Consider the following 18,690-nt stretch of genomic DNA (forward strand, 5'->3'; position numbering starts at 1 on the left):
TTTAAGCGTCAATTCAAGCATTTTCCTCTTATCCTTTTATTTATTTACTTTATATTTTTTTTTGTTATTGATTTGCACCCTGTTTTTTTCCCTCATCCCGCAACTCTAAATTATCATGAAATCAATCCTTCACGCTTGCAGTTAGGGGTGGCAATTCGGGTCCAAATCAGGTTGGCGGGTCGGGTTCGGGTCAACAGACCCGCCAGAAAATCTGTTGACCCGAACCCCGACCCGCCAACCCGTGACGGGTCAGGTATGCTGACCCGAACCCGAAAATTTCAGGTTTACGGGGCGGCGGGTCGACCCGAAATGACCCGGAACTTAATTTTAATTTATTAATTTATCACTGTAATTTCTAATAAAATCAATTTCTCACAAAACTAATTACATAATCAAGTAATAAAAATTTAAATAAATGATTCCAAATCAAATCTAAAATAAATTAAACACCGTAAAAGTGTTTTATCCCAAGCAAAATATAAAATAAATTAAAACAATACAAAAGTGAAAAATAATATAATATATTATTTGTCCAAGTATAATAATTTCAACTTCACACAAATTAAATAAATTCGTTTAGGATTAAGTAATTAATGCCTTTGAAAAAAAGAATAACTTAGTTTAGTTAGATAAAATTATTTTTATGTTTATTAAATTATTTTTAATTCGTAAACGGGTCATATCAGGTCACCACGGGTTGACCCGAAATCGACCGGTTTTCTTTTCGGGTTCATCGGGTCCAACCCGATTCTGACCCGAATTCCCGAAACCTCAACCCAAACCCATTAATTTCGTGTTAGGTTCGTGTCGTGTTTTCAGGTCGTGTCGAAAATTGCCACCCCTAGTTGCGGTGATACATTTGCGCCGACAAATTTGAGCGACGATCCGGGCTTTGATCGAGCCGTACCGTTCCTGATTTGTCTCGCGCCTTCAGATCCTCCTTCACGCTTCGACAAGAAGCAAACTATTAAGCAATCGTTCCGACGGAGCTAAATTACTACAGGATAAAGAACGAATAGGAAATTTGGATTTCGAAACAAAAAAGAGAGGGGTGCAACACGAGGACTTCCCAGGGGGTCACCCATCCTAGTACTACTCTCGCCCAAGCACGCTTAACTTCGGAGTTCTGATGGGATCCGGTGCATTAGTGCTGGTATGATCGCACCCGCCATGTTCCTTTCGCTTTATTCTTTTAAACTACCCCGTCCTGCGAAGCAGTGTGGCTTTTCTAGACCGAAATTCATTTTAAGCGTCAATTCAAGCATTTTCCTCTTATCCTTTTATTTATTTACTTTATATTTTTTTTTGTTATTGATTTGCACCCTGTTTTTTTCCCTCATCCCGCAACTCTAAATTATCATGAAATCAATCCTTCACGCTTGCAGTTAGGGGTGGCAATTCGGGTCCAAATCAGGTTGGCGGGTCGGGTTCGGGTCAACAGACCCGCCAGAAAATCTGTTGACCCGAACCCCGACCCGCCAACCCGTGACGGGTCAGGTATGCTGACCCGAACCCGAAAATTTCAGGTTTACGGGGCGGCGGGTCGACCCGAAATGACCCGAAACTTAATTTTAATTTATTAATTTATCACTGTAATTTCTGATAAAATCAATTTCTCACAAAACTAATTACATAATCAAGTAATAAAAATTTAAATAAATGATTCCAAATCAAATCTAAAATAAATTAAACACCGTAAAAGTGTTTTATCCCAAGCAAAATATAAAATAAATTAAAACAATACAAAAGTGAAAAATAATATAATATATTATTTGTCCAAGTATAATAATTTCAACTTCACACAAATTAAATAAATTCGTTTAGGATTAAGTAATTAATGCCTTTGAAAAAAAGAATAACTTAGTTTAGTTAGATAAATTATTTTTATGTTTATTAAATTATTTTTAATTCGTAAACGGGTCATATCGGGTCATATCAGGTCACCACGGGTTGACCCGAAATCGACCGGTTTTCTTTTCGGGTTCATCGGGTCCAACCCGAATTCCCGAAACCTCAACCCAAACCCATTAATTTCGTGTTAGGTTCGTGTCGTGTTTTCAGGTCGTGTCGAAAATTGCCACCCCTAGTTGCGGTGATACATTTGCGCCGACAAATTTGAGCGACGATCCGGGCTTTGATCGAGCCGTACCGTTCCTGATTTGTCTCGCGCCTTCAGATCCTCCTTCACGCTTCGACAAGAAGCAAAATATTAAGCAATCGTTCCGACGGAGCTAAATTACTACAGGATAAAGAACGAATAGGAAATTTTGATTTCGAAACAAAAAAGAAAGGGGTGCAACACGAGGACTTCCCAGGGGGTCACCCATCCTAGTACTACTCTCGCCCAAGCACGCTTAACTTCGGAGTTCTGATGGGATCCAGTGCATTAATGCTGGTATGATCGCACCCGCCATGTTCCTTTCGCTTTATTCTTTTAAACTACCCCGTCCTGCGAAGCAGTGTGGCTTTTCTAGACCGAAATTCATTTTAAGCGTCAATTCAAGCATTTTCCTCTTATCCTTTTATTTATTTACTTTATATTTTTTTTTGTTATTGATTTGCACCCTGTTTTTTTCCCTCATCCCGCAACTCTAAATTATCATGAAATCAATCCTTCACGCTTGCAGTTAGGGGTGGCAATTCGGGTCCAAATCAGGTTGGCGGGTCGGGTTCGGGTCAACAGACCCGCCAGAAAATCTGTTGACCCGAACCCCGACCCGCCAACCCGTGACGGGTCAGGTATGCTGACCCGAACCCGAAAATTTCAGGTTTACGGGGCGGCGGGTCGACCCGAAATGACCCGAAACTTAATTTTAATTTATTAATTTATCACTGTAATTTCTGATAAAATCAATTTCTCACAAAACTAATTACATAATCAAGTAATAAAAATTTAAATAAATGATTCCAAATCAAATCTAAAATAAATTAAACACCGTAAAAGTGTTTTATCCCAAGCAAAATATAAAATAAATTAAAACAATACAAAAGTGAAAAATAATATAATATATTATTTGTCCAAGTATAATAATTTCAACTTCACACAAATTAAATAAATTCGTTTAGGATTAAGTAATTAATGCCTTTGAAAAAAAGAATAACTTAGTTTAGTTAGATAAATTATTTTTATGTTTATTAAATTATTTTTAATTCGTAAACGGGTCATATCGGGTCATATCAGGTCACCACGGGTTGACCCGAAATCGACCGGTTTTCTTTTCGGGTTCATCGGGTCCAACCCGAATTCCCGAAACCTCAACCCAAACCCATTAATTTCGTGTTAGGTTCGTGTCGTGTTTTCAGGTCGTGTCGAAAATTGCCACCCCTAGTTGCGGTGATACATTTGCGCCGACAAATTTGAGCGACGATCCGGGCTTTGATCGAGCCGTACCGTTCCTGATTTGTCTCGCGCCTTCAGATCCTCCTTCACGCTTCGACAAGAAGCAAAATATTAAGCAATCGTTCCGACGGAGCTAAATTACTACAGGATAAAGAACGAATAGGAAATTTTGATTTCGAAACAAAAAAGAAAGGGGTGCAACACGAGGACTTCCCAGGGGGTCACCCATCCTAGTACTACTCTCGCCCAAGCACGCTTAACTTCGGAGTTCTGATGGGATCCAGTGCATTAATGCTGGTATGATCGCACCCGCCATGTTCCTTTCGCTTTATTCTTTTAAACTACCCCGTCCTGCGAAGCAGTGTGGCTTTTCTAGACCGAAATTCATTTTAAGCGTCAATTCAAGCATTTTCCTCTTATCCTTTTATTTATTTACTTTATATTTTTTTTTGTTATTGATTTGCACCCTGTTTTTTTCCCTCATCCCGCAACTCTAAATTATCATGAAATCAATCCTTCACGCTTGCAGTTAGGGGTGGCAATTCGGGTCCAAATCAGGTTGGCGGGTCGGGTTCGGGTCAACAGACCCGCCAGAAAATCTGTTGACCCGAACCCCGACCCGCCAACCCGTGACGGGTCAGGTATGCTGACCCGAACCCGAAAATTTCAGGTTTACGGGGCGGCGGGTCGACCCGAAATGACCCGAAACTTAATTTTAATTTATTAATTTATCACTGTAATTTCTAATAAAATCAATTTCTCACAAAACTAATTACATAATCAAGTAATAAAAATTTAAATAAATGATTCCAAATCAAATCTAAAATAAATTAAACACCGTAAAAGTGTTTTATCCCAAGCAAAATATAAAATAAATTAAAACAATACAAAAGTGAAAAATAATATAATATATTATTTGTCCAAGTATAATAATTTCAAATTCACACAAATTAAATAAATTCGTTTAGGATTAAGTAATTAATGCCTTTGAAAAAAAGAATAACTTAGTTTAGTTAGATAAAATTATTTTTATGTTTATTAAATTATTTTTAATTCGTAAACGGGTCATATCAGGTCACCACGGGTTGACCCGAAATCGACCGGTTTTCTTTTCGGGTTCATCGGGTCCAACCCGATTCTGACCCGAATTCCCGAAACCTCAACCCAAACCCATTAATTTCGTGTTAGGTTCGTGTCGTGTTTTCAGGTCGTGTCGAAAATTGCCACCCCTAGTTGCGGTGATACATTTGCGCCGACAAATTTGAGCGACGATCCGGGCTTTGATCGAGCCGTACCGTTCCTGATTTGTCTCGCGCCTTCAGATCCTCCTTCACGCTTCGACAAGAAGCAAAATATTAAGCAATCGTTCCGACGGAGCTAAATTACTACAGGATAAAGAACGAATAGGAAATTTGGATTTCGAAACAAAAAAGAAAAGGGTGCAACACGAGGACTTCCCAGGGGGTCACCCATCCTAGTACTACTCTCGCCCAAGCACGCTTAACTTCGGAGTTCTGATGGGATCCGGTGCATTAATGCTGGTATGATCGCACCCGCCATGTTCCTTTCGCTTTATTCTTTTAAACTACCCCGTCCTGCGAAGCAGTGTGGCTTTTCTAGACCGAAATTCATTTTAAGCGTCAATTCAAGCATTTTCCTCTTATCCTTTTATTTATTTACTTTATATTTTTTTTTGTTATTGATTTGCACCCTGTTTTTTTCCCTCATCCCGCAACTCTAAATTATCATGAAATCAATCCTTCACGCTTGCAGTTAGGGGTGGCAATTCGGGTCCAAATCAGGTTGGCGGGTCGGGTTCGGGTCAACAGACCCGCCAGAAAATCTGTTGACCCGAACCCCGACCCGCCAACCCGTGACGGGTCAGGTATGCTGACCCGAACCCGAAAATTTCAGGTTTACGGGGCGGCGGGTCGACCCGAAATGACCCGAAACTTAATTTTAATTTATTAATTTATCACTGTAATTTCTAATAAAATCAATTTCTCACAAAACTAATTACATAATCAAGTAATAAAAATTTAAATAAATGATTCCAAATCAAATCTAAAATAAATTAAACACCGTAAAAGTGTTTTATCCCAAGCAAAATATAAAATAAATTAAAACAATACAAAAGTGAAAAATAATATAATATATTATTTGTCCAAGTATAATAATTTCAACTTCACACAAATTAAATAAATTCGTTTAGGATTAAGTAATTAATGCCTTTGAAAAAAAGAATAACTTAGTTTAGTTAGATAAAATTATTTTTATGTTTATTAAATTATTTTTAATTCGTAAACGGGTCATATCAGGTCACCACGGGTTGACCCGAAATCGACCGGTTTTCTTTTCGGGTTCATCGGGTCCAACCCGATTCTGACCCGAATTCCCGAAACCTCAACCCAAACCCATTAATTTCGTGTTAGGTTCGTGTCGTGTTTTCAGGTCGTGTCGAAAATTGCCACCCCTAGTTGCGGTGATACATTTGCGCCGACAAATTTGAGCGACGATCCGGGCTTTGATCGAGCCGTACCGTTCCTGATTTGTCTCGCGCCTTCAGATCCTCCTTCACGCTTCGACAAGAAGCAAAATATTAAGCAATCGTTCCGACGGAGCTAAATTACTACAGGATAAAGAACGAATAGGAAATTTGGATTTCGAAACAAAAAAGAAAAGGGTGCAACACGAGGACTTCCCAGGGGGTCACCCATCCTAGTACTACTCTCGCCCAAGCACGCTTAACTTCGGAGTTCTGATGGGATCCGGTGCATTAATGCTGGTATGATCGCACCCGCCATGTTCCTTTCGCTTTATTCTTTTAAACTACCCCGTCCTGCGAAGCAGTGTGGCTTTTCTAGACCGAAATTCATTTTAAGCGTCAATTCAAGCATTTTCCTCTTATCCTTTTATTTATTTACTTTATATTTTTTTTTGTTATTGATTTGCCCCCTGTTTTTTTCCCTCATCCCGCAACTCTAAATTATCATGAAATCAATCCTTCACGCTTGCAGTTAGGGGTGGCAATTCGGGTCCAAATCAGGTTGGCGGGTCGGGTTCGGGTCAACAGACCCGCCAGAAAATCTGTTGACCCGAACCCCGACCCGCCAACCCGTGACGGGTCAGGTATGCTGACCCGAACCCGAAAATTTCAGGTTTACGGGGCGGCGGGTCGACCCGAAATGACCCGAAACTTAATTTTAATTTATTACTTTATCACTGTAATTTCTAATAAAATCAATTTCTCACAAAACTAATTACATAATCAAGTAATAAAAATTTAAATAAATGATTCCAAATCAAATCTAAAATAAATTAAACACCGTAAAAGTGTTTTATCCCAAGCAAAATATAAAATAAATTAAAACAATACAAAAGTGAAAAATAATATAATATATTATTTGTCCAAGTATAATAATTTCAACTTCACACAAATTAAATAAATTCGTTTAGGATTAAGTAATTAATGCCTTTGAAAAAAAGAATAACTTAGTTTAGTTAGATAAAATTATTTTTATGTTTATTAAATTATTTTTAATTCGTAAACGGGTCATATCAGGTCACCACGGGTTGACCCGAAATCGACCGGTTTTCTTTTCGGGTTCATCGGGTCCAACCCGATTCTGACCCGAATTCCCGAAACCTCAACCCAAACCCATTAATTTCGTGTTAGGTTCGTGTCGTGTTTTCAGGTCGTGTCGAAAATTGCCACCCCTAGTTGCGGTGATACATTTGCGCCGACAAATTTGAGCGACGATCCGGGCTTTGATCGAGCCGTACCGTTCCTGATTTGTCTCGCGCCTTCAGATCCTCCTTCACGCTTCGACAAGAAGCAAACTATTAAGCAATCGTTCCGACGGAGCTAAATTACTACAGGATAAAGAACGAATAGGAAATTTGGATTTCGAAACAAAAAAGAGAGGGGTGCAACACGAGGACTTCCCAGGGGGTCACCCATCCTAGTACTACTCTCGCCCAAGCACGCTTAACTTCGGAGTTCTGATGGGATCCGGTGCATTAGTGCTGGTATGATCGCACCCGCCATGTTCCTTTCGCTTTATTCTTTTAAACTACCCCGTCCTGCGAAGCAGTGTGGCTTTTCTAGACCGAAATTCATTTTAAGCGTCAATTCAAGCATTTTCCTCTTATCCTTTTATTTATTTACTTTATATTTTTTTTTGTTATTGATTTGCACCCTGTTTTTTTCCCTCATCCCGCAACTCTAAATTATCATGAAATCAATCCTTCACGCTTGCAGTTAGGGGTGGCAATTCGGGTCCAAATCAGGTTGGCGGGTCGGGTTCGGGTCAACAGACCCGCCAGAAAATCTGTTGACCCGAACCCCGACCCGCCAACCCGTGACGGGTCAGGTATGCTGACCCGAACCCGAAAATTTCAGGTTTACGGGGCGGCGGGTCGACCCGAAATGACCCGAAACTTAATTTTAATTTATTAATTTATCACTGTAATTTCTGATAAAATCAATTTCTCACAAAACTAATTACATAATCAAGTAATAAAAATTTAAATAAATGATTCCAAATCAAATCTAAAATAAATTAAACACCGTAAAAGTGTTTTATCCCAAGCAAATTATAAAATAAATTAAAACAATACAAAAGTGAAAAATAATATAATATATTATTTGTCCAAGTATAATAATTTCAACTTCACACAAATTAAATAAATTCGTTTAGGATTAAGTAATTAATGCCTTTGAAAAAAAGAATAACTTAGTTTAGTTAGATAAAATTATTTTTATGTTTATTAAATTATTTTTAATTCGTAAACGGGTCATATCGGGTCATATCAGGTCACCACGGGTTGACCCGAAATCGACCGGTTTTCTTTTCGGGTTCATCGGGTCCAACCCGAATTCCCGAAACCTCAACCCAAACCCATTAATTTCGTGTTAGGTTCGTGTCGTGTTTTCAGGTCGTGTCGAAAATTGCCACCCCTAGTTGCGGTGATACATTTGCGCCGACAAATTTGAGCGACGATCCGGGCTTTTGATCGAGCCGTACCGTTCCTGATTTGTCTCGCGCCTTCAGATCCTCCTTCACGCTTCAACAAGAAGCAAAATATTAAGCAATCGTTCCGACGGAGCTAAATTACTACGGGATAAAGAACGAATAGGAAATTTGGATTTCGAAACAAAAAAGAGAGGAGTGCAACACGAGGACTTCCCAGGGGGTCAACCATCCTAGTACTACTCTCGCCCAAGCACGCTTAACTTCGGAGTTCTGATGGGATCCGGTGCATTAGTGCTGGTATGATCGCACCCGCCATGTTCCTTTCGCTTTATTCTTTTAAACTACCCCGTCCTGCGAAGCAGTGTGGCTTTTCTAGACCGAAATTCATTTTAAGCGTCAATTCAAGCATTTTCCTCTTATCCTTTTATTTATTTACTTTATATTTTTTTTTGTTATTGATTTGCACCCTGTTTTTTTCCCTCATCCCGCAACTCTAAATTATCATGAAATCAATCCTTCACGCTTGCAGTTAGGGGTGGCAATTCGGGTCCAAATCAGGTTGGCGGGTCGGGTTCGGGTCAACAGACCCGCCAGAAAATCTGTTGACCCGAACCCCGACCCGCCAACCCGTGACGGGTCAGGTATGCTGACCCGAACCCGAAAATTTCAGGTTTACGGGGCGGCGGGTCGACCCGAAATGACCCGAAACTTAATTTTAATTTATTAATTTATCACTGTAATTTCTAATAAAATCAATTTCTCACAAAACTAATTACATAATCAAGTAATAAAAATTTAAATAAATGATTCCAAATCAAATCTAAAATAAATTAAACACCGTAAAAGTGTTTTATCCCAAGCAAAATATAAAATAAATTAAAACAATACAAAAGTGAAAAATAATATAATATATTATTTGTCCAAGTATAATAATTTCAACTTCACACAAATTAAATAAATTCGTTTAGGATTAAGTAATTAATGCCTTTGAAAAAAAGAATAACTTAGTTTAGTTAGATAAAATTATTTTTATGTTTATTAAATTATTTTTAATTCGTAAACGGGTCATATCGGGTCATATCAGGTCACCACGGGTTGACCCGAAATCGACCGGTTTTCTTTTCGGGTTCATCGGGTCCAACCCGAATTCCCGAAACCTCAACCCAAACCCATTAATTTCGTGTTAGGTTCGTGTCGTGTTTTCAGGTCGTGTCGAAAATTGCCACCCCTAGTTGCGGTGATACATTTGCGCCGACAAATTTGAGCGACGATCCGGGCTTTGATCGAGCCGTACCGTTCCTGATTTGTCTCGCGCCTTCAGATCCTCCTTCACGCTTCGACAAGAAGCAAAATATTAAGCAATCGTTCCGACGGAGCTAAATTACTACAGGATAAAGAACGAATAGGAAATTTGGATTTCGAAACAAAAAAGAAAGGGGTGCAACACGAGGACTTCCCAGGGGGTCACCCATCCTAGTACTACTCTCGCCCAAGCACGCTTAACTTCGGAGTTCTGATGGGATCCAGTGCATTAATGCTGGTATGATCGCACCCGCCATGTTCCTTTCGCTTTATTCTTTTAAATTACCCCGTCCTGCGAAGCAGTGTGGCTTTTCTAGACCGAAATTCATTTTAAGCGTCAATTCAAGCATTTTCCTCTTATCCTTTTATTTATTTACTTTATATTTTTTTTTGTTATTGATTTGCACCCTGTTTTTTTCCCTCATCCCGCAACTCTAAATTATCATGAAATCAATCCTTCACGCTTGCAGTTAGGGGTGGCAATTCGGGTCCAAATCAGGTTGGCGGGTCGGGTTCGGGTCAACAGACCCGCCAGAAAATCTGTTGACCCGAACCCCGACCCGCCAACCCGTGACGGGTCAGGTATGCTGACCCGAACCCGAAAATTTCAGGTTTACGGGGCGGCGGGTCGACCCGAAATGACCCGAAACTTAATTTTAATTTATTACTTTATCACTGTAATTTCTAATAAAATCAATTTCTCACAAAACTAATTACATAATCAAGTAATAAAAATTTAAATAAATGATTCCAAATCAAATCTAAAATAAATTAAACACCGTAAAAGTGTTTTATCCCAAGCAAAATATAAAATAAATTAAAACAATACAAAAGTGAAAAATAATATAATATATTATTTGTCCAAGTATAATAATTTCAACTTCACACAAATTAAATAAATTCGTTTAGGATTAAGTAATTAATGCCTTTGAAAAAAAGAATAACTTAGTTTAGTTAGATAAAATTATTTTTATGTTTATTAAATTATTTTTAATTCGTAAACGGGTCATATCAGGTCACCACGGGTTGACCCGAAATCGACCGGTTTTCTTTTCGGGTTCATCGGGTCCAACCCGATTCTGACCCGAATTCCCGAAACCTCAACCCAAACCCATTAATTTCGTGTTAGGTTCGTGTCGTGTTTTCAGGTCGTGTCGAAAATTGCCACCCCTAGTTGCGGTGATACATTTGCGCCGACAAATTTGAGCGACGATCCGGGCTTTGATCGAGCCGTACCGTTCCTGATTTGTCTCGCGCCTTCAGATCCTCCTTCACGCTTCGACAAGAAGCAAACTATTAAGCAATCGTTCCGACGGAGCTAAATTACTACAGGATAAAGAACGAATAGGAAATTTGGATTTCGAAACAAAAAAGAGAGGGGTGCAACACGAGGACTTCCCAGGGGGTCACCCATCCTAGTACTACTCTCGCCCAAGCACGCTTAACTTCGGAGTTCTGATGGGATCCGGTGCATTAGTGCTGGTATGATCGCACCCGCCATGTTCCTTTCGCTTTATTCTTTTAAACTACCCCGTCCTGCGAAGCAGTGTGGCTTTTCTAGACCGAAATTCATTTTAAGCGTCAATTCAAGCATTTTCCTCTTATCCTTTTATTTATTTACTTTATATTTTTTTTTGTTATTGATTTGCACCCTGTTTTTTTCCCTCATCCCGCAACTCTAAATTATCATGAAATCAATCCTTCACGCTTGCAGTTAGGGGTGGCAATTCGGGTCCAAATCAGGTTGGCGGGTCGGGTTCGGGTCAACAGACCCGCCAGAAAATCTGTTGACCCGAACCCCGACCCGCCAACCCGTGACGGGTCAGGTATGCTGACCCGAACCCGAAAATTTCAGGTTTACGGGGCGGCGGGTCGACCCGAAATGACCCGAAACTTAATTTTAATTTATTAATTTATCACTGTAATTTCTGATAAAATCAATTTCTCACAAAACTAATTACATAATCAAGTAATAAAAATTTAAATAAATGATTCCAAATCAAATCTAAAATAAATTAAACACCGTAAAAGTGTTTTATCCCAAGCAAAATATAAAATAAATTAAAACAATACAAAAGTGAAAAATAATATAATATATTATTTGTCCAAGTATAATAATTTCAACTTCACACAAATTAAATAAATTCGTTTAGGATTAAGTAATTAATGCCTTTGAAAAAAAGAATAACTTAGTTTAGTTAGATAAAATTATTTTTATGTTTATTAAATTATTTTTAATTCGTAAACGGGTCATATCGGGTCATATCAGGTCACCACGGGTTGACCCGAAATCGACCGGTTTTCTTTTCGGGTTCATCGGGTCCAACCCGAATTCCCGAAACCTCAACCCAAACCCATTAATTTCGTGTTAGGTTCGTGTCGTGTTTTCAGGTCGTGTCGAAAATTGCCACCCCTAGTTGCGGTGATACATTTGCGCCGACAAATTTGAGCGACGATCCGGGCTTTGATCGAGCCGTACCGTTCCTGATTTGTCTCGCGCCTTCAGATCCTCCTTCACGCTTCGACAAGAAGCAAAATATTAAGCAATCGTTCCGACAGAGCTAAATTACTACAGGATAAAGAACGAATAGGAAATTTGGATTTCGAAACAAAAAAGAAAGGGGTGCAACACGAGGACTTCCCAGGGGGTCACCCATCCTAGTACTACTCTCGCCCAAGCACGCTTAACTTCGGAGTTCTGATGGGATCCAGTGCATTAATGCTGGTATGATCGCACCCGCCATGTTCCTTTCGCTTTATTCTTTTAAATTACCCCGTCCTGCGAAGCAGTGTGGCTTTTCTAGACCGAAATTCATTTTAAGCGTCAATTCAAGCATTTTCCTCTTATCCTTTTATTTATTTACTTTATATTTTTTTTTGTTATTGATTTGCACCCTGTTTTTTTCCCTCATCCCGCAACTCTAAATTATCATGAAATCAATCCTTCACGCTTGCAGTTAGGGGTGGCAATTCGGGTCCAAATCAGGTTGGCGGGTCGGGTTCGGGTCAACAGACCCGCCAGAAAATCTGTTGACCCGAACCCCGACCCGCCAACCCGTGACGGGTCAGGTATGCTGACCCGAACCCGAAAATTTCAGGTTTACGGGGCGGCGGGTCGACCCGAAATGACCCGAAACTTAATTTTAATTTATTAATTTATCACTGTAATTTCTAATAAAATCAATTTCTCACAAAACTAATTACATAATCAAGTAATAAAAATTTAAATAAATGATTCCAAATCAAATCTAAAATAAATTAAACACCGTAAAAGTGTTTTATCCCAAGCAAAATATAAAATAAATTAAAACAATACAAAAGTGAAAAATAATATAATATATTATTTGTCCAAGTATAATAATTTCAACTTCACACAAATTAAATAAATTCGTTTAGGATTAAGTAATTAATGCCTTTGAAAAAAAGAATAACTTAGTTTAGTTAGATAAAATTATTTTTATGTTTATTAAATTATTTTTAATTCGTAAACGGGTCATATCAGGTCACCACGGGTTGACCCGAAATCGACCGGTTTTCTTTTCGGGTTCATCGGGTCCAACCCGATTCTGACCCGAATTCCCGAAACCTCAACCCAAACCCATTAATTTCGTGTTAGGTTCGTGTCGTGTTTTCAGGTCGTGTCGAAAATTGCCACCCCTAGTTGCGGTGATACATTTGCGCCGACAAATTTGAGCGACGATCCGGGCTTTGATCGAGCCGTACCGTTCCTGATTTGTCTCGCGCCTTCAGATCCTCCTTCACGCTTCGACAAGAAGCAAACTATTAAGCAATCGTTCCGACGGAGCTAAATTACTACAGGATAAAGAACGAATAGGAAATTTGGATTTCGAAACAAAAAAGAGAGGGGTGCAACACGAGGACTTCCCAGGGGGTCACCCATCCTAGTACTACTCTCGCCCAAGCACGCTTAACTTCGGAGTTCTGATGGGATCCGGTGCATTAGTGCTGGTATGATCGCACCCGCCATGTTCCTTTCGCTTTATTCTTTTAAACTACCCCGTCCTGCGAAGCAGTGTGGCTTTTCTAGACCGAAATTCATTTTAAGCGTCAATTCAAGCATTTTCCTCTTATCCTTTTATTTATTTACTTTATATTTTTTTTTGTTATTGATTTGCACCCTGTTTTTTTCCCTCATCCCGCAACTCTAAATTATCATGAAATCAATCCTTCACGCTTGCAGTTAGGGGTGGCAATTCGGGTCCAAATCAGGTTGGCGGGTCGGGTTCGGGTCAACAGACCCGCCAGAAAATCTGTTGACCCGAACCCCGACCCGCCAACCCGTGACGGGTCAGGTATGCTGACCCGAACCCGAAAATTTCAGGTTTACGGGGCGGCGGGTCGACCCGAAATGACCCGAAACTTAATTTTAATTTATTAATTTATCACTGTAATTTCTGATAAAATCAATTTCTCACAAAACTAATTACATAATCAAGTAATAAAAATTTAAATAAATGATTCCAAATCAAATCTAAAATAAATTAAACACCGTAAAAGTGTTTTATCCCAAGCAAAATATAAAATAAATTAAAACAATACAAAAGTGAAAAATAATATAATATATTATTTGTCCAAGTATAATAATTTCAACTTCACACAAATTAAATAAATTCGTTTAGGATTAAGTAATTAATGCCTTTGAAAAAAAGAATAACTTAGTTTAGTTAGATAAAATTATTTTTATGTTTATTAAATTATTTTTAATTCGTAAACGGGTCATATCGGGTCATATCAGGTCACCACGGGTTGACCCGAAATCGACCGGTTTTCTTTTCGGGTTCATCGGGTCCAACCCGAATTCCCGAAACCTCAACCCAAACCCATTAATTTCGTGTTAGGTTCGTGTCGTGTTTTCAGGTCGTGTCGAAAATTGCCACCCCTAGTTGCGGTGATACATTTGCGCCGACAAATTTGAGCGACGATCCGGGCTTTGATCCAGCCGTACCGTTCCTGATTTGTCTCGCGCCTTCAGATCCTCCTTCACGCTTCGACAAGAAGCAAAATATTAAGCAATCGTTCCGACAGAGCTAAATTACTACAGGATAAAGAACGAATAGGAAATTTGGATTTCGAAACAAAAAAGAAAGGGGTGCAACACGAGGACTTCCCAGGGGGTCACCCATCCTAGTACTACTCTCGCCCAAGCACGCTTAACTTCGGAGTTCTGATGGGATCCAGTGCATTAATGCTGGTATGATCGCACCCGCCATGTTCCTTTCGCTTTATTCTTTTAAACTACCCCGTCCTGCGAAGCAGTGTGGCTTTTCTAGACCGAAATTCATTTTAAGCGTCAATTCAAGCATTTTCCTCTTATCCTTTTATTTATTTACTTTATATTTTTTTTTGTTATTGATTTGCACCCTGTTTTTTTCCCTCATCCCGCAACTCTAAATTATCATGAAATCAATCCTTCACGCTTGCAGTTAGGGGTGGCAATTCGGGTCCAAATCAGGTTGGCGGGTCGGGTTCGGGTCAACAGACCCGCCAGAAAATCTGTTGACCCGAACCCCGACCCGCCAACCCGTGACGGGTCAGGTATGCTGACCCGAACCCGAAAATTTCAGGTTTACGGGGCGGCGGGTCGACCCGAAATGACCCGAAACTTAATTTTAATTTATTAATTTATCACTGTAATTTCTAATAAAATCAATTTCTCACAAAACTAATTACATAATCAAGTAATAAAAATTTAAATAAATGATTCCAAATCAAATCTAAAATAAATTAAACACCGTAAAAGTGTTTTATCCCAAGCAAAATATAAAATAAATTAAAACAATACAAAAGTGAAAAATAATATAATATATTATTTGTCCAAGTATAATAATTTCAACTTCACACAAATTAAATAAATTCGTTTAGGATTAAGTAATTAATGCCTTTGAAAAAAAGAATAACTTAGTTTAGTTAGATAAAATTATTTTTATGTTTATTAAATTATTTTTAATTCGTAAACGGGTCATATCAGGTCACCACGGGTTGACCCGAAATCGACCGGTTTTCTTTTCGGGTTCATCGGGTCCAACCCGATTCTGACCCGAATTCCCGAAACCTCAACCCAAACCCATTAATTTCGTGTTAGGTTCGTGTCGTGTTTTCAGGTCGTGTCGAAAATTGCCACCCCTAGTTGCGGTGATACATTTGCGCCGACAAATTTGAGCGACGATCCGGGCTTTGATCGAGCCGTACCGTTCCTGATTTGTCTCGCGCCTTCAGATCCTCCTTCACGCTTCGACAAGAAGCAAACTATTAAGCAATCGTTCCGACGGAGCTAAATTACTACAGGATAAAGAACGAATAGGAAATTTGGATTTCGAAACAAAAAAGAGATGGGTGCAACACGAGGACTTCCCAGGGGGTCACCCATCCTAGTACTACTCTCGCCCAAGCACGCTTAACTTCGGAGTTCTGATGGGATCCGGTGCATTAGTGCTGGTATGATCGCACCCGCCATGTTCCTTTCGCTTTATTCTTTTAAACTACCCCGTCCTGCGAAGCAGTGTGGCTTTTCTAGACCGAAATTCATTTTAAGCGTCAATTCAAGCATTTTCCTCTTATCCTTTTATTTATTTACTTTATATTTTTTTTTGTTATTGATTTGCACCCTGTTTTTTTCCCTCATCCCGCAACTCTAAATTATCATGAAATCAATCCTTCACGCTTGCAGTTAGGGGTGGCAATTCGGGTCCAAATCAGGTTGGCGGGTCGGGTTCGGGTCAACAGACCCGCCAGAAAATCTGTTGACCCGAACCCCGACCCGCCAACCCGTGACGGGTCAGGTATGCTGACCCGAACCCGAAAATTTCAGGTTTACGGGGCGGCGGGTCGACCCGAAATGACCCGAAACTTAATTTTAATTTATTAATTTATCACTGTAATTTCTAATAAAATCAATTTCTCACAAAACTAATTACATAATCAAGTAATAAAAATTTAAATAAATGATTCCAAATCAAATCTAAAATAAATTAAACACCGTAAAAGTGTTTTATCCCAAGCAAAATATAAAATAAATTAAAACAATACAAAAGTGAAAAATAATATAATATATTATTTGTCCAAGTATAATAATTTCAACTTCACACAAATTAAATAAATTCGTTTAGGATTAAGTAATTAATGCCTTTGAAAAAAAGAATAACTTAGTTTAGTTAGATAAAATTATTTTTATGTTTATTAAATTATTTTTAATTCGTAAACGGGTCATATCAGGTCACCACGGGTTGACCCGAAATCGACCGGTTTTCTTTTCGGGTTCATCGGGTCCAACCCGATTCTGACCCGAATTCCCGAAACCTCAACCCAAACCCATTAATTTCGTGTTAGGTTCGTGTCGTGTTTTCAGGTCGTGTCGAAAATTGCCACCCCTAGTTGCGGTGATACATTTGCGCCGACAAATTTGAGCGACGATCCGGGCTTTGATCGAGCCGTACCGTTCCTGATTTGTCTCGCGCCTTCAGATCCTCCTTCACGCTTCGACAAGAAGCAAAATATTAAGCAATCGTTCCGACGGAGCTAAATTACTACAGGATAAAGAACGAATAGGAAATTTGGATTTCGAAACAAAAAAGAAAAGGGTGCAACACGAGGACTTCCCAGGGGGTCACCCATCCTAGTACTACTCTCGCCCAAGCACGCTTAACTTCGGAGTTCTGATGGGATCCGGTGCATTAATGCTGGTATGATCGCACCCGCCATGTTCCTTTCGCTTTATTCTTTTAAACTACCCCGTCCTGCGAAGCAGTGTGGCTTTTCTAGACCGAAATTCATTTTAAGCGTCAATTCAAGCATTTTCCTCTTATCCTTTTATTTATTTACTTTATATTTTTTTTTGTTATTGATTTGCCCCCTGTTTTTTTCCCTCATCCCGCAACTCTAAATTATCATGAAATCAATCCTTCACGCTTGCAGTTAGGGGTGGCAATTCGGGTCCAAATCAGGTTGGCGGGTCGGGTTCGGGTCAACAGACCCGCCAGAAAATCTGTTGACCCGAACCCCGACCCGCCAACCCGTGACGGGTCAGGTATGCTGACCCGAACCCGAAAATTTCAGGTTTACGGGGCGGCGGGTCGACCCGAAATGACCCGAAACTTAATTTTAATTTATTACTTTATCACTGTAATTTCTAATAAAATCAATTTCTCACAAAACTAATTACATAATCAAGTAATAAAAATTTAAATAAATGATTCCAAATCAAATCTAAAATAAATTAAACACCGTAAAAGTGTTTTATCCCAAGCAAAATATAAAATAAATTAAAACAATACAAAAGTGAAAAATAATATAATATATTATTTGTCCAAGTATAATAATTTCAACTTCACACAAATTAAATAAATTCGTTTAGGATTAAGTAATTAATGCCTTTGAAAAAAAGAATAACTTAGTTTAGTTAGATAAAATTATTTTTATGTTTATTAAATTATTTTTAATTCGTAAACGGGTCATATCAGGTCACCACGGGTTGACCCGAAATCGACCGGTTTTCTTTTCGGGTTCATCGGGTCCAACCCGATTCTGACCCGAATTCCCGAAACCTCAACCCAAACCCATTAATTTCGTGTTAGGTTCGTGTCGTGTTTTCAGGTCGTGTCGAAAATTGCCACCCCTAGTTGCGGTGATACATTTGCGCCGACAAATTTGAGCGACGATCCGGGCTTTGATCGAGCCGTACCGTTCCTGATTTGTCTCGCGCCTTCAGATCCTCCTTCACGCTTCGACAAGAAGCAAACTATTAAGCAATCGTTCCGACGGAGCTAAATTACTACAGGATAAAGAACGAATAGGAAATTTGGATTTCGAAACAAAAAAGAGAGGGGTGCAACACGAGGACTTCCCAGGGGGTCACCCATCCTAGTACTACTCTCGCCCAAGCACGCTTAACTTCGGAGTTCTGATGGGATCCGGTGCATTAGTGCTGGTATGATCGCACCCGCCATGTTCCTTTCGCTTTATTCTTTTAAACTACCCCGTCCTGCGAAGCAGTGTGGCTTTTCTAGACCGAAATTCATTTTAAGCGTCAATTCAAGCATTTTCCTCTTATCCTTT

General features: G+C 39.3%; 15 non-coding genes across 15 annotated transcripts; all 15 read right to left on the minus strand.

The window, feature by feature from the left end:
* Window positions 1–1,048: 1,048 nt before the first annotated feature.
* Window positions 1,049–1,167, minus strand: LOC140029325 (5S ribosomal RNA). Its single transcript, XR_011833229.1, has one exon. It is a non-coding gene; the product is annotated as a 5S ribosomal RNA (ribosomal RNA).
* Window positions 1,168–2,290: 1,123 nt separating this feature from the next.
* Window positions 2,291–2,409, minus strand: LOC140030917 (5S ribosomal RNA). The gene has a single exon (XR_011834836.1). It is a non-coding gene; the product is annotated as a 5S ribosomal RNA (ribosomal RNA).
* Window positions 2,410–3,532: 1,123 nt separating this feature from the next.
* Window positions 3,533–3,651, minus strand: LOC140030918 (5S ribosomal RNA). Its single transcript, XR_011834837.1, has one exon. It is a non-coding gene; the product is annotated as a 5S ribosomal RNA (ribosomal RNA).
* Window positions 3,652–4,776: 1,125 nt separating this feature from the next.
* On the minus strand, window positions 4,777–4,895 carry LOC140030708 (5S ribosomal RNA). The gene has a single exon (XR_011834627.1). It is a non-coding gene; the product is annotated as a 5S ribosomal RNA (ribosomal RNA).
* Window positions 4,896–6,020: 1,125 nt separating this feature from the next.
* On the minus strand, window positions 6,021–6,139 carry LOC140030709 (5S ribosomal RNA). Its single transcript, XR_011834628.1, has one exon. It is a non-coding gene; the product is annotated as a 5S ribosomal RNA (ribosomal RNA).
* Window positions 6,140–7,264: 1,125 nt separating this feature from the next.
* Window positions 7,265–7,383, minus strand: LOC140029326 (5S ribosomal RNA). The gene has a single exon (XR_011833230.1). It is a non-coding gene; the product is annotated as a 5S ribosomal RNA (ribosomal RNA).
* A 1,125-nt stretch (window positions 7,384–8,508) lies between these two features.
* LOC140030838 (5S ribosomal RNA) lies at window positions 8,509–8,627 on the minus strand. The gene has a single exon (XR_011834757.1). It is a non-coding gene; the product is annotated as a 5S ribosomal RNA (ribosomal RNA).
* Window positions 8,628–9,751: 1,124 nt separating this feature from the next.
* LOC140030919 (5S ribosomal RNA) lies at window positions 9,752–9,870 on the minus strand. Its single transcript, XR_011834838.1, has one exon. It is a non-coding gene; the product is annotated as a 5S ribosomal RNA (ribosomal RNA).
* A 1,125-nt stretch (window positions 9,871–10,995) lies between these two features.
* LOC140029327 (5S ribosomal RNA) lies at window positions 10,996–11,114 on the minus strand. Its single transcript, XR_011833231.1, has one exon. It is a non-coding gene; the product is annotated as a 5S ribosomal RNA (ribosomal RNA).
* A 1,124-nt stretch (window positions 11,115–12,238) lies between these two features.
* On the minus strand, window positions 12,239–12,357 carry LOC140030920 (5S ribosomal RNA). Its single transcript, XR_011834839.1, has one exon. It is a non-coding gene; the product is annotated as a 5S ribosomal RNA (ribosomal RNA).
* Window positions 12,358–13,482: 1,125 nt separating this feature from the next.
* On the minus strand, window positions 13,483–13,601 carry LOC140029328 (5S ribosomal RNA). The gene has a single exon (XR_011833232.1). It is a non-coding gene; the product is annotated as a 5S ribosomal RNA (ribosomal RNA).
* A 1,124-nt stretch (window positions 13,602–14,725) lies between these two features.
* Window positions 14,726–14,844, minus strand: LOC140030921 (5S ribosomal RNA). The gene has a single exon (XR_011834840.1). It is a non-coding gene; the product is annotated as a 5S ribosomal RNA (ribosomal RNA).
* A 1,125-nt stretch (window positions 14,845–15,969) lies between these two features.
* LOC140029959 (5S ribosomal RNA) lies at window positions 15,970–16,088 on the minus strand. The gene has a single exon (XR_011833874.1). It is a non-coding gene; the product is annotated as a 5S ribosomal RNA (ribosomal RNA).
* A 1,125-nt stretch (window positions 16,089–17,213) lies between these two features.
* Window positions 17,214–17,332, minus strand: LOC140030710 (5S ribosomal RNA). Its single transcript, XR_011834629.1, has one exon. It is a non-coding gene; the product is annotated as a 5S ribosomal RNA (ribosomal RNA).
* A 1,125-nt stretch (window positions 17,333–18,457) lies between these two features.
* On the minus strand, window positions 18,458–18,576 carry LOC140029330 (5S ribosomal RNA). Its single transcript, XR_011833234.1, has one exon. It is a non-coding gene; the product is annotated as a 5S ribosomal RNA (ribosomal RNA).
* Between the last annotated feature and the right edge of the window lie 114 nt (window positions 18,577–18,690).

Source organism: Coffea arabica, chromosome 11e (assembly GCF_036785885.1).
Source record: "Coffea arabica cultivar ET-39 chromosome 11e, Coffea Arabica ET-39 HiFi, whole genome shotgun sequence".
In the NCBI taxonomy this organism is placed as follows: Eukaryota; Viridiplantae; Streptophyta; class Magnoliopsida; order Gentianales; family Rubiaceae; genus Coffea; species Coffea arabica.